This window comes from Patella vulgata, chromosome 3 (assembly GCF_932274485.2).
Source record: "Patella vulgata chromosome 3, xgPatVulg1.2, whole genome shotgun sequence".
NCBI classification, from domain to species: Eukaryota; Metazoa; Mollusca; class Gastropoda; family Patellidae; genus Patella; species Patella vulgata.
This window is the reverse complement of record NC_065881.2, coordinates 89510402-89521860: the sequence shown is the minus strand read 5'-3', so window position 1 is coordinate 89521860 and position 11459 is coordinate 89510402. Positions and strand designations below refer to the sequence as shown.

The 11459-nt window shown below is 38.2% G+C and overlaps 1 long non-coding RNA gene across 1 annotated transcript; it reads right to left on the bottom strand.

The window, feature by feature from the left end:
* Positions 1–599: 599 nt before the first annotated feature.
* Positions 600–10831, bottom strand: LOC126815455 (uncharacterized). Its single transcript, XR_007677921.2, has 5 exons — positions 10449–10831; positions 6392–6589; positions 4386–4601; positions 2626–2679; positions 600–932 (listed from the first exon to the last, which is right to left on the bottom strand). It is a non-coding gene; the product is annotated as an uncharacterized LOC126815455 (long non-coding RNA).
* Positions 10832–11459: the final 628 nt, after the last annotated feature.

The window sequence follows — 11459 nt, the reverse complement described above, 5'->3', positions numbered from 1 at the left end:
GAACCACTGGCAGTTGCAATTCGATATGACGTAACGCCGCTGTCCGGGCAAGATTTCCCTTATAGATCATTGTATGGTGTTTGTCAATCTTCATTTGGCAAGTTGGAGCAGAATAGTAGGACGTTAAACCCGATATTATTCCATGCCATTTATTTAGTTTATTAAACATTATGCAAGAGCTAAATCTGCCAATTGCAGGTCTTTCTTTATTAATTAGATATTAATTAACTTATCCAGACCATAATCAACTCTCGATGTCATCGCTAGCCCGCGATATTTTCTGGATTAGAATCCTATCTGCTGCGCAACGTTCATTGGTGATTAAATCACAAACTGGATAATCGAGACTTTGGTTTTTTCTTTTATCGTACCGACTTTAGTAACGATGATCGAGGCTATGCCTAAAATTCAAAAGCTAATAATTCGGTTCAGAGTGAATCAATTTGACTGAAATTTTTAGCAAATTCCGTCTACGTTATCTAGTTGTTAACTAATATAGTGAGAACTGCCAGCTCTTGATCTAATCTTTCATAATGTATCTCTAATCGAAAGTAGACAAGATATCATTTCAAAGAACAACTGACTGTAAAGACGCTGAAACCCTATATTTTAATTCTCATTAAAGTGAATATGTATGATCTATATACGATTGATATAGCATTTCAACAGCAACTCTTTAGCGTTCACTTAACTCTGTTTTTAAGAGATTTACTGTTTTATACCCGTCACCTCGACTTCACACATATTAAGAAATTCTGTTGGTTTGGTTATCCTGATGAACCTGCCGATTGTTTTCTCATCACACTCAAATGTTCTCACTGTACATCCAAACACTCCTGGTAGAAATGTTCACTTTGTTGATGGAGGATTACCGACAGATGGATCCGCTTCATACACCATTACACTCACATCGGCGAACCGTTCACCAACCACTGGAATAAATACAAACACGCCAACAGTGAGGCTGATGCCCCCCGCCGATATCCCCAAATAAATAGATGACACATATTAATTAATCACATATCTATTTTTTTCAAAAGCATCAAGCAATGAAACTGATTATCAAACTACACACTAAGTTTCATCACTCTCTATCAGATAGAATCAAAGTTATCTTGTCCCAAAGCATCGACCAAGGAAATTGCTTATCTCTGCTTAGCTTTAGCTCGATATTTTAATCAATGAACTCAGTCAAGACGAACATCTACATGAGGTTTAAACATTCTACCTCAGATAGAAGCAGAGTTGTTATGTTCCAAAGTCTTGACCAATCAAAATGCTTATTGCTCCTTAGCCGAAGCAGTAAATCCTCATCATCGAACTTAGTCAAGGTATTGATGTAATGAAACTATGCACCAAGTTTCACAACTCTCACTTAATTAGAACTAAAGTTATCGTGTCCCAAAGCATCAACCGATCAAACTGCTTATCTCTGCTTACCCTAAGCAGAAAATCCTCATCTTCAGATTCCATCAAGGCATTGATCTCATAAACATCTACACCAAGTTTGAACATTCTAGCTCAATTAGAAGGAGAGTTATTGTGTTCCAAAGTCTCGACCAATCAAATTGCTTATCGATCTGCTTACCCTCAGCAGAAAATGCTCAATATCGAACTTAGTCAAGGTATTGATGTAATGAAACTATACACCAAGTTTAATCACTCTCACTTAATTAGAACTAAAGTTATCGTGTCCCAAAGCATCAACCAATCAAATTGCTTATCTCGGCTTACCCTAAGCAGGAAATGCTCATCTTCGAACTCCATCAAGGCATTGACCTAATGAACACCTACACCAAGTTTGAACAGTCTAGGTTAATTACAAGGAGAGTTATTGTGTCCCAAAAGGTGTGACGGACAGACAGACGGACAGAAAGACAGACAGACGGACGAACCCATTTTAATAGTCCCCTGCTTTCTTCGAAAGGCGGGGGACAAAAATACATCGATAGAGAGAGAGAGTGTGTGTGTGTGTGAGAGAGAGAGAGAGAGAGAGAGAGAGAGGGGGGGGGGTAACGTCGACTACACAAACTAGGTCATTTCGGGACTAACATATGGTTCAATTGTATTTAAAAAATTCGCTTGAATTTATTGAAATAAAATTAAACCATATGTTAGTCCGGATATGTTAGTCCGGAAATGATCTAGTTTGTGTCGAGTGAACGTTAAACCCCTTTCTCTCCCCTTATTTACAGCTGAACATAGTGCTAGTCATTTAATGAGGGATTTGCTAACCGCAATTACATGTTCAAGTTCCGGTGAAGAGCAGACGCAGAATAACTTTGAAAAAAGAAAATTGACTAAAAAAGCGTAACAACTGGGCAGATAACAATGCCATGTTAAATTGACACGGCGTCTCGTATTTACCGGATGACCAATCCCAATAATTTTGACGCACATGTTTGGCGACAGGGGCAATCACTCTGCAAGAGACTGATTCGTCTTTAGAATTTCAACAGGATTCCTCCTTGGGACTAACCCAGCAATCCTAGCAATTTTTTAAAACAAAGTCTCAAAAACTATGCCCTATTCACTGCTTACAGGAATTGTACAGGACAGACAAGATGGGTGAACAGATTACATTCCCATTTCAAGTAAAATGTGTATTTAATATGGCTGTCTTACCTGGTAATTTCTTACATTCAGATCTTTGATTACAGGTGTCCCTCGTCTCATTCACTAATAGAAAGATTAAGTATGACGAATAAAAACATTGTTCATTAAGTAATTTCACTGGAGCAAAACTTGAGTATGAAGAAGGATATACATTGTTGATTAAAGCTTGAGTATACATTGTTGATTAAGTAATGGATTACAAAACATGACCAATAAAATTACAGATCGGAGAGTGTAATCATAGACATATATAATTGATACTGATGGTGGGATGTAACCATCGACATATATAATTGATACTGATGGTATATTGTAATCATTGGCAGAAATAAAGAAAATATACTGATATTGAAATGCAAATACCTATGCAGGTTGTGATATGATAAATAGTCATGGACACTTGACATGCTTTGAGAGTATGTTCACAGATGAAGAACTTTTCGCCCCAACAGAACCACTGAGCTGCACGTGCGACACGCAATAGCGACATACATGTGGCAGGGGTTCATTGTCAAATTTGACACTTCAAGGAAGGGTTGATGAAACTGCCGCGTGCTGGTTTATCTATCCATGTTTGCTTTCGTATCGGTTCTTGCATAAGATTTAGTGTTTAGCTTATCTTTGCTTTAGTGTGTTACGTTTAATTTGATCGGGAGACGTGTTCGTCGACGCCAACGTCAACCGACAACACCGCAAGAATTGGCTGCGGCACTGCAAGAGGAGTGGGTCAGATTTCCCCAAATCGCGATTAGACGTTTGATTAGGAGCATGCCACGACAAATTGCTGAATGTCTGAGGATTGGTGGAGCAACTACTCATTATTAAGACAAAAATCAAAAACGTCCATTTCGCACTTTGCGAGTGAAATGGGGCCGTCAGATAAGCCGTCCATGAAGAACTTTTTATGTTCGCGCGTAGGCAATTGGCCTGTTATTAACATACACTAGTTACCTCTAATAAAAACAGCAGTGCATCTCCGCAGTTTTATATTGTTTCTGAATATCCCCTACTTTTTTTGAAGAGTATATATCGCGAAGGGTAATCAAAGAAATACATACAGTATACGATTGATTGGAGAGGCTAATAATGGCAAAATCTATGTGCACAACAAAGCGATCCGGGCCTTCACCATTGAGATGGTTCTTCTTGGAACCTAGTTGGGAGTTCATATCCCTAAACGTACCACAGGCATATCAATTTAACACAATTGATCAGAAATAAAAAAAAAAATGGATTGGATATAAGTCACCCTATATACATTACTATCACATTAATGTTTTCGTTTAGAAGTATTTTCGTCCAGTTTATTAAGGTTCCAAAGAATTCACCCTTTAACAATACAAATATGATGAATTTCCTGTGTTTAACCAACTCCGCTCAAACACACCTCGAGAACCTAAACCCTTTATATATTCCATAGTAACACTCTTCTATGATAAAACAGGGTGGGGAGGATATTCGAATGGTTAGCGCTTGTGAGCTGTATCATAAGGCCTGTCATTGAGTCAATTGGCGTGGTTTCGATACCCAGGTTGTGACAAGGAGTAGGGTTGCCTGTCCAGCCTCGTGGGTTTTCCTGGGGTCCTCCGTTTTCCCCCAATGCTAAAGACCCCTACGCGCAAGCGAATTATTAAAATAAAATTGAACCATATGTTAGTCCCGAAATAACCTAGTTTGTGTCGAGTGGACGTTAAACCCCATGTCTCTCTCTATGCTAAAACAAAAATGTACACCTTATCAATACACAATCCCAAATACAGCGTACTTACAAGGGGTGCCATATATTTCCACTTCACAAAGAGTTAAGAAATTTGATTTTTCAATAGAAATCTTCACAAATCTTCCTTTGACTCCATCATTACACCTGATGATGTTTTTACCTGTATTGTAATCAGCCACTGAAGCACAACAATTACCTTCTGAAGAGTTGTTTATAGTTGGATCAGAATCATAGACTTCATAATTAACGTCATGGAGGCATTCAGCTGGAAATATAAGAAAATGCGATTTGTAAAATAAAATATATTCACCTTGCAAATAATACATTCTTTTGAATAAAACATTTAATGAGAGAGAGAGAGAGAGAGAGAGAGAAAGAGAGAGAGCTGTTCTGTGCCAACGACGTCATGTCGTTAAACGAACATACATCACTGGAAAATATAAACTATATATGTAACTAACGTCATATAGGCTTTCAGAGGGATATATTACACCCAGAGGGAAATATTACACCCAGAGGGAAATATTACACCCAGAGGGATATATTACACCCAGAGGGAAATATTACACCCAGAGGGATATATTACACCCAGAGGGAAATATAACACTCAGAGGGAAATATAACACTCGTGGATAAAAGTTTAAGACCAACCTGTAAACTTTATGCTTTTTACCATTTACCTATCAAGCTACGGAGCTTGCATCCGAAATATTAATGAATGCGACAGCCATTTGTTAGACAATTACATAAACTTTACAGTTGACCACCGATCCATAAAATCTCAACATTTTTATTATAGAACAGACAGGTTACAATTTTACCATTATTATTATAGAACAGACAGGTTATAATTCCAGCATTGTTATTACAGAGCAAACTATAGGTGGCTGGTTATAATAATCCCCACCTTTCGGATAAAGCAGGGGATTATTAAAATGGATCTGTCCGTCTGTCTGTCGGTCGGTCTGTCTGTCTGTCCGTCACATTTTTTGGGACACGATAACTCTCCTTCTATTTGGGCTAGAATGTTCAAACTTGGTGTAGGTGTTTATTGGGTCAATTCCTTGATGGAGTTCGAAGATGAGCATTTTCTGCTTAGGTAAGCGGAGATAAGTACTTTAATTGGTTGATGCTATGGTACACGATAACTTTAGTTCTAATTAAGTGAGAGTGATGAAACTTACTGTATAGTTTCATTACATCAATACCTTGACTAAGTGCGATAATGAGCATTTCCTGCTCAGGGAAAGCAGAACGATAAGCAATTTGATTAGTCGCGAATTTGGAACACAATAACTCTTTCTAATTGAGGTAGAATGTTCAAACTTGGTGTAGGCGTTCAGCCTTGTCCGAGTTCAGTGGTTAACATTTCCCACTACAACTTAGCAGAGCTAAGCAATTTCATTGGTTGATGATTTGGGACACGATAACTTTGATTCTAACTGATGGAGAGTGATGAAACGTAGTGTATAGTTTCACTACCAGGAACTACAAATTTGGGGATTTCGGCGGGGGGTATTAGCCTCCCTGTTGGCTTGTTCCATCATTGTTATTATTATAGAGCAGACTATAGATGGTAGGTTATAATTCCATCCCTCACAACACCTCTTACTGTTTTTATACAATAGACTCTATGTAACCTGTTCTAATTCCGCCCTCTCTATTCGCGTTAAATCGTCTTATGGACATCATTCACGTGCAACCACGCGCAACAAATTTTCGGTATGGATAATTGTAGAAATATTACGGAAAAGCTTACCACATAAGTCCACACGAACAGTTTAAAAAACTTTTAAACCTCGGCGATTTAGATATAAGTGAAAGAGGAAATTATATAGAGTTGGTGACTTAGGACTTGGGTCCTTTCACATGATTTGATATAGTATTAGTTTGTTGTATATTGTGTGGGTGTGTGTGTGTGTGTGTGTGTCTTGTCCATGGGTTTGTCTTATGGATTTTGTTTCTATGTGAGGTGTCTCTCGTGTAAGTACTATGAGAATATGATACACGTAAACTTTCGATAAACACTTATATTTAATAATATGCAGTACTTACGATACCCAGCCTCGTTGTCAACCACTATAAAACGAATTAGAAACGTGTCCACCACATCAATAAGAAACCAGGGTTGATAATCGTCTTTATCTGTTTGAAAACAGGTAGATGGGTCGCCATCTAAAGCTGCTGTAGTGGGTTGCAATGCACCAACGGAGCTTGTTGATTGTGTTTTTAAATTTGCCAAGTTACTTCCCTCTATAAGATAAGCAATATAAAGAAAGAAATAAAAGGGGGTTTAACGTCCTACTGTTCCGCTCCGAACTGGGCTTATGAAGACGGGTATACGCCTTACAGTGTGCTATGGGGGAAATTTTGCCCGGGCAGCGTCACAACAGCCTACTCTTATATCGAATTCAAATTGTCAAGGGGTCTTTTACGTGCACGCGAATGTGTACAAAGGACCTCGGGTTTTCGTCCCATCCGAACGACTAGACTGCTGTCTTTGTCAGGCCCTCCGTCCTGCATTACCGACAAGGGGGAATCACGCCCGAAAATCTGAATAAAGCCATATAACAAATATGCATTACTGCTCGGATAATAATTCAAGAGCTTTGGAATTGTTCGTTCTCTAGGCCAGCCTATTAAAGTTTTCATATTTAAATTAGAATTTATTGGAGTTATATCGTGATATTAAACTTGAAGAAGAGCCGGTCTCTTTGACTTCATTCCACAGTTGCTCCCTAAACAACAGTCTGTCATGGCAGTTTACCAGCTATATGAGGTCAGAATGTTTAAAGATACATTATGTTAGATTTAGATAAAGAGCTGGCCATTCTTACTATAATAAGCACAAAACTAGATAATGTAAAATGAAAATATTGAAAATTTCATTCAAATTACTTCATTCTGAGCCAAGCTATCACTGTTTGTAGTTTTGACAAGATGTGTGCACAGTGGTAACCAGGGCACTTGTACATTCGGGACTTAGCCTCGCTTTCCCATTTTTAAATTAAATTTTTAAATGGCGAACCATTTTAACCTAGTTCAATTGTTGAGTATCCGATGCCATCGAACGTTTGATTAATAAATGTCTAATTAATATACTCAGCCAAATTAAAAACTTGACACTCGGGATTTTTGGGACTAGATTTTTAATATTTGGTTTAAGGCAACTATTTTAGTGTTATGTTGTGCACAGACGACCTTGACATCAACAGAAAGCAAGAATACATCTCGCCGAAAGTCCTTGACATTGATAGCGTTCGTGATGTCACAGTACCCCCCAAAATGAAATTCACAGACTTGGAGAACAATCGGAATAAAGTGTTAAGTAACGGTTGTGGCCTCCTCTAGCGTCTCGTACTGCCACACAACGTCTTCTCAAGGATCTCAGAACATTAGTAAACACTACCCGAGGAAGACGTCGCCACTGCTCAGCAAGAGCATGTTGAACGTCCTGCAACGTCATTGGTGGATTCACTTGCTGACGAACACGTCGACCAAGTTCGTCCCAGATGTGTTCAATAGGATTAAGGTCGGAGCTAAGTGACGGCCAATCCAGGACTTGGACACCGGCATTTCTTAAAAAATTCTGTGTAGCAATTGCTGTATGGGGTCGAGCATTGTCTTGTTGAAACGTTAGTCCAGGTCCATGTCTCTGCATAAACGGAAGAAGAACAGGTTGCAAAATCTGATCCCTGTACTGGACAGCATTTAAGTACCCTTGGACAACAACAAGAAGAGAACGTCCATGTGCACAAAAAGAACCCCAAACCATGACGCTGCCGCCACCAAATCGGTCAACTTCTCTGACGCATACTTGAGCGTAACGTTCACCTCGTCTGCGGTACACTCGGACCCTGCCATCGGCAAATCTCAAAGTGAATCGAGATTCGTCACTAAAAACAACCGAATTCCACTGTCTTTGAGTTAATCTTGTGTGTCTTGTGGCCCACACAAGTCGGTTACGGCGATGAAGAGGTGTCAATATTGGTCCATTATAGCAGCCTGCAAGCGATTTCGAACAGTTTATGCAGTTACCCTTCCACCAAACATCTCTCTACTTGTGGAGGTTGCAGTGACAAATCTGTTTCTAAGATGACGTAATCATATTGCTTGATCTTCCTGGAGTGACGTCACACGTGGCGCTCCCGCCCTTGGACGGTCGGCAATAGTTCCAGTTTGAAGCAGTCTTATTCTAAGATTAATTATTGTCTGGCGTGAACAATTAAAGGCTCTTGCAACAGTGACCACAGACTGACCAGCATAGGGCCTACCTATAGCACGTAGACGTTCTACATTTGAAAGGCGCGGCATTTTCTAACAAAGATGAAAATAACAATTTTAATTTGTTTTTCCAGTTCAAGTTACGTGTGCGTGTTCAGTTTAAGCAAACTTGCATCGATTGACCTCACGAGTTTGTGTTTGCACGTGTTTTTCCGGTTTTTCATCTTTATATGCTCAAAAGTCACGTGATCCACGTGACTTTACAATTTTATGAAATTAAAGGCTTCTTACTACTTACTATCGTTAGAAACACTTTAAAATTTATTTGACTTACCAGAAAACAATTTTTGTTGAAATTCATCAGTGTCAAGTTTTTAATTTGGCTGAGTATAGTTAATATAACATTTCAGGTCTAAAGAAAGCCCTACAATGGACAGAGTTAATGTATGTTCAAAAATGTTTTTGCAATGACTTATAAACCTTTAAACCATAAACACCCATTGATATTACCAAGAAGGTTGAAACTTATCAAAAATACCACAAAATTTTTAGAATTTATTAATAAATAAGTACAAACACTTGGATATGTGTGACGGAAGTAAATCGGACAGAATCTGAATCTTGTTCGGGATTTGTTTCTGATTTACCATCTGTTTATATTAATTTCTACTCAAATTGAAAATCAATAGTGTAAAACACATCAGTAAGCAACCAGAACAGCATTCAATCTCATCAGTAATCAACCAGAACAGCATAAAATCTCACCAGTAATCAACCGGAACAGCATAAAATCTCACGGGTAATCAACCAGAACAGTATAAAAACTTACCAGTAATCAACCAGAACAGTATAAAATCTCACGAGTCATCAACCAGAACAGTATAAAATCTCACCGGTAATCAACCAGAACAGTATAAACACTTACCAGTAATCAACCAGAACAGTATAAAATCTCACCAGTCATCAACCAGAACAGTATAAAATATCACCGGTAATCAACCAGAACAGTATAAAAATTCACCACTAATCATCTAGAACAGTATAAAAACTTACCAGTCATCAACCAGAACAGTATAAAATATCACCAGTAATCAACTAGAACAGTATAAAATATCACCGGTAATCATCTAGAACAGTATAAAAACTTACCAGTCATCAACAATCTCACCAGTAATCATCTAGAACAGTATAAAATCTCACCAGTCATCAACCAGAACAGTATAAAATATCACCGGTAATCAACCAGAACAGTATAAAAATTCACCAGTAATCATCTAGAACAGTATAAAAACTTACCAGTCATCAACAATCTCACCAGTAATCATCTAGAACAGTATAAAAACTTACCAGTCATCAACAATCTCACCAGTAATCATCTAGAACAGTATAAAACTTACCAGTCATCAACAATCTCACCAGTAATCAACTAGAACAGTATAAAAACGTACCAGTCATCAACAATTTCACCAGTAATCAACTAGAACAGTATAAAAACTTACCAGTAATCAACAATTTCACCAGTAATCAACTAGAACAGTATAAAAACTTACCAGTAATCAACCAGAACAGTATAAAATCTCACCAGTCATCAACCAGAACAGTATAAAATATCACCGGTAATCAACCAGAACAGTATAAAAACTCACCAGTAATCAACTAGAACAGTATAAAAACTTACCAGTAATCAACCAGAACAGTATAAAATCTCACCAGTCATCAACCAGAACAGTATAAAATCTCACCGGTAATCAACCAGAACAGTATAAAAACTCACCAGTAATCATCTAGAACAGTATAAAAACTTACCAGTAATCATCTAGAACAGTATAAAACTTACCAGTCATCAACAATCTCACCAGTCATCAACAAGAACAGTATAAAAACTTACCAGTCATCAACAAGAAAACCGTCATGCCAGGATCTGGATCTCTTCCCAGTTCTTCCACATTCCTTGTATAAAGATGACATTCTCTTCTTTGTTGATGAAAGGCAAACGCCACACAATGGGCCTCATCTTTACAAGCAATTGCACATGCCATTTTCAAATGTTTTGACACCATTGTTATGGGTGAATTGGGTATCACGTCAATAGAAACATGAGTAAATTCCATCCAATAATCTTGACAACTAAAACTGAATTTGAACATCGGGTATAGAATGAGCAAAACTGTTAGGAGACCGGGGAAGAGTGTAAACATGTTGAGTCTCTTCAAGGCTTAAGCAACTACCTCAACAAAGTATGTGAACAGGCTACTCTTGAAAATTCCAATATCGCTCTGAAATATATAAAGTATTTTCGAGAATGTCAGACATTGGTTTCAACTTTTATTATTGAAAGTGTAGAACATATCCGCTCGGTCACCTGGGGATTTAACTGAGAGAGAGAGAGAGAGAGAGAGGGGGGGGTAACGCCCACTCGAAAAAAAAACTAGGTCATTTAGGAAGGAAACGGAGAAAACCCACGTTTAACAAAAACGCAACTAACTGAAATTTTACAAGGCAGATAGCCATACTTGTTTAAATTGATCTTGGATGTATCATAAAGTCTGTCATTGAGTCAACTGGCGTGGTTTCGAATCCCCGGTTGTACGTGTCAAGGAGTAGGGTCGCCTGTCCAAACTCGTGGGTTTGAAATAAAATTAAACCATATGTTAGTCTCGAAATGACCTAGTTTGTGTCGAGTGGACGTTAAACCCCACCCCCCCCTCCCCTCCCTTCCCTTTCCTTCTTTAAATAAATTCGAAAATATTTTAACGAACATCAACCGTAAATGTACTGAAATGAAATGGATGAAATGGGGTGTTATGGCACGTAAGCTCCAACCGGGCTATATTGCGCTAAACATATGGTGAATTTAACGAGACAAATTAAAACATTATCACATACATTTTTATATGTA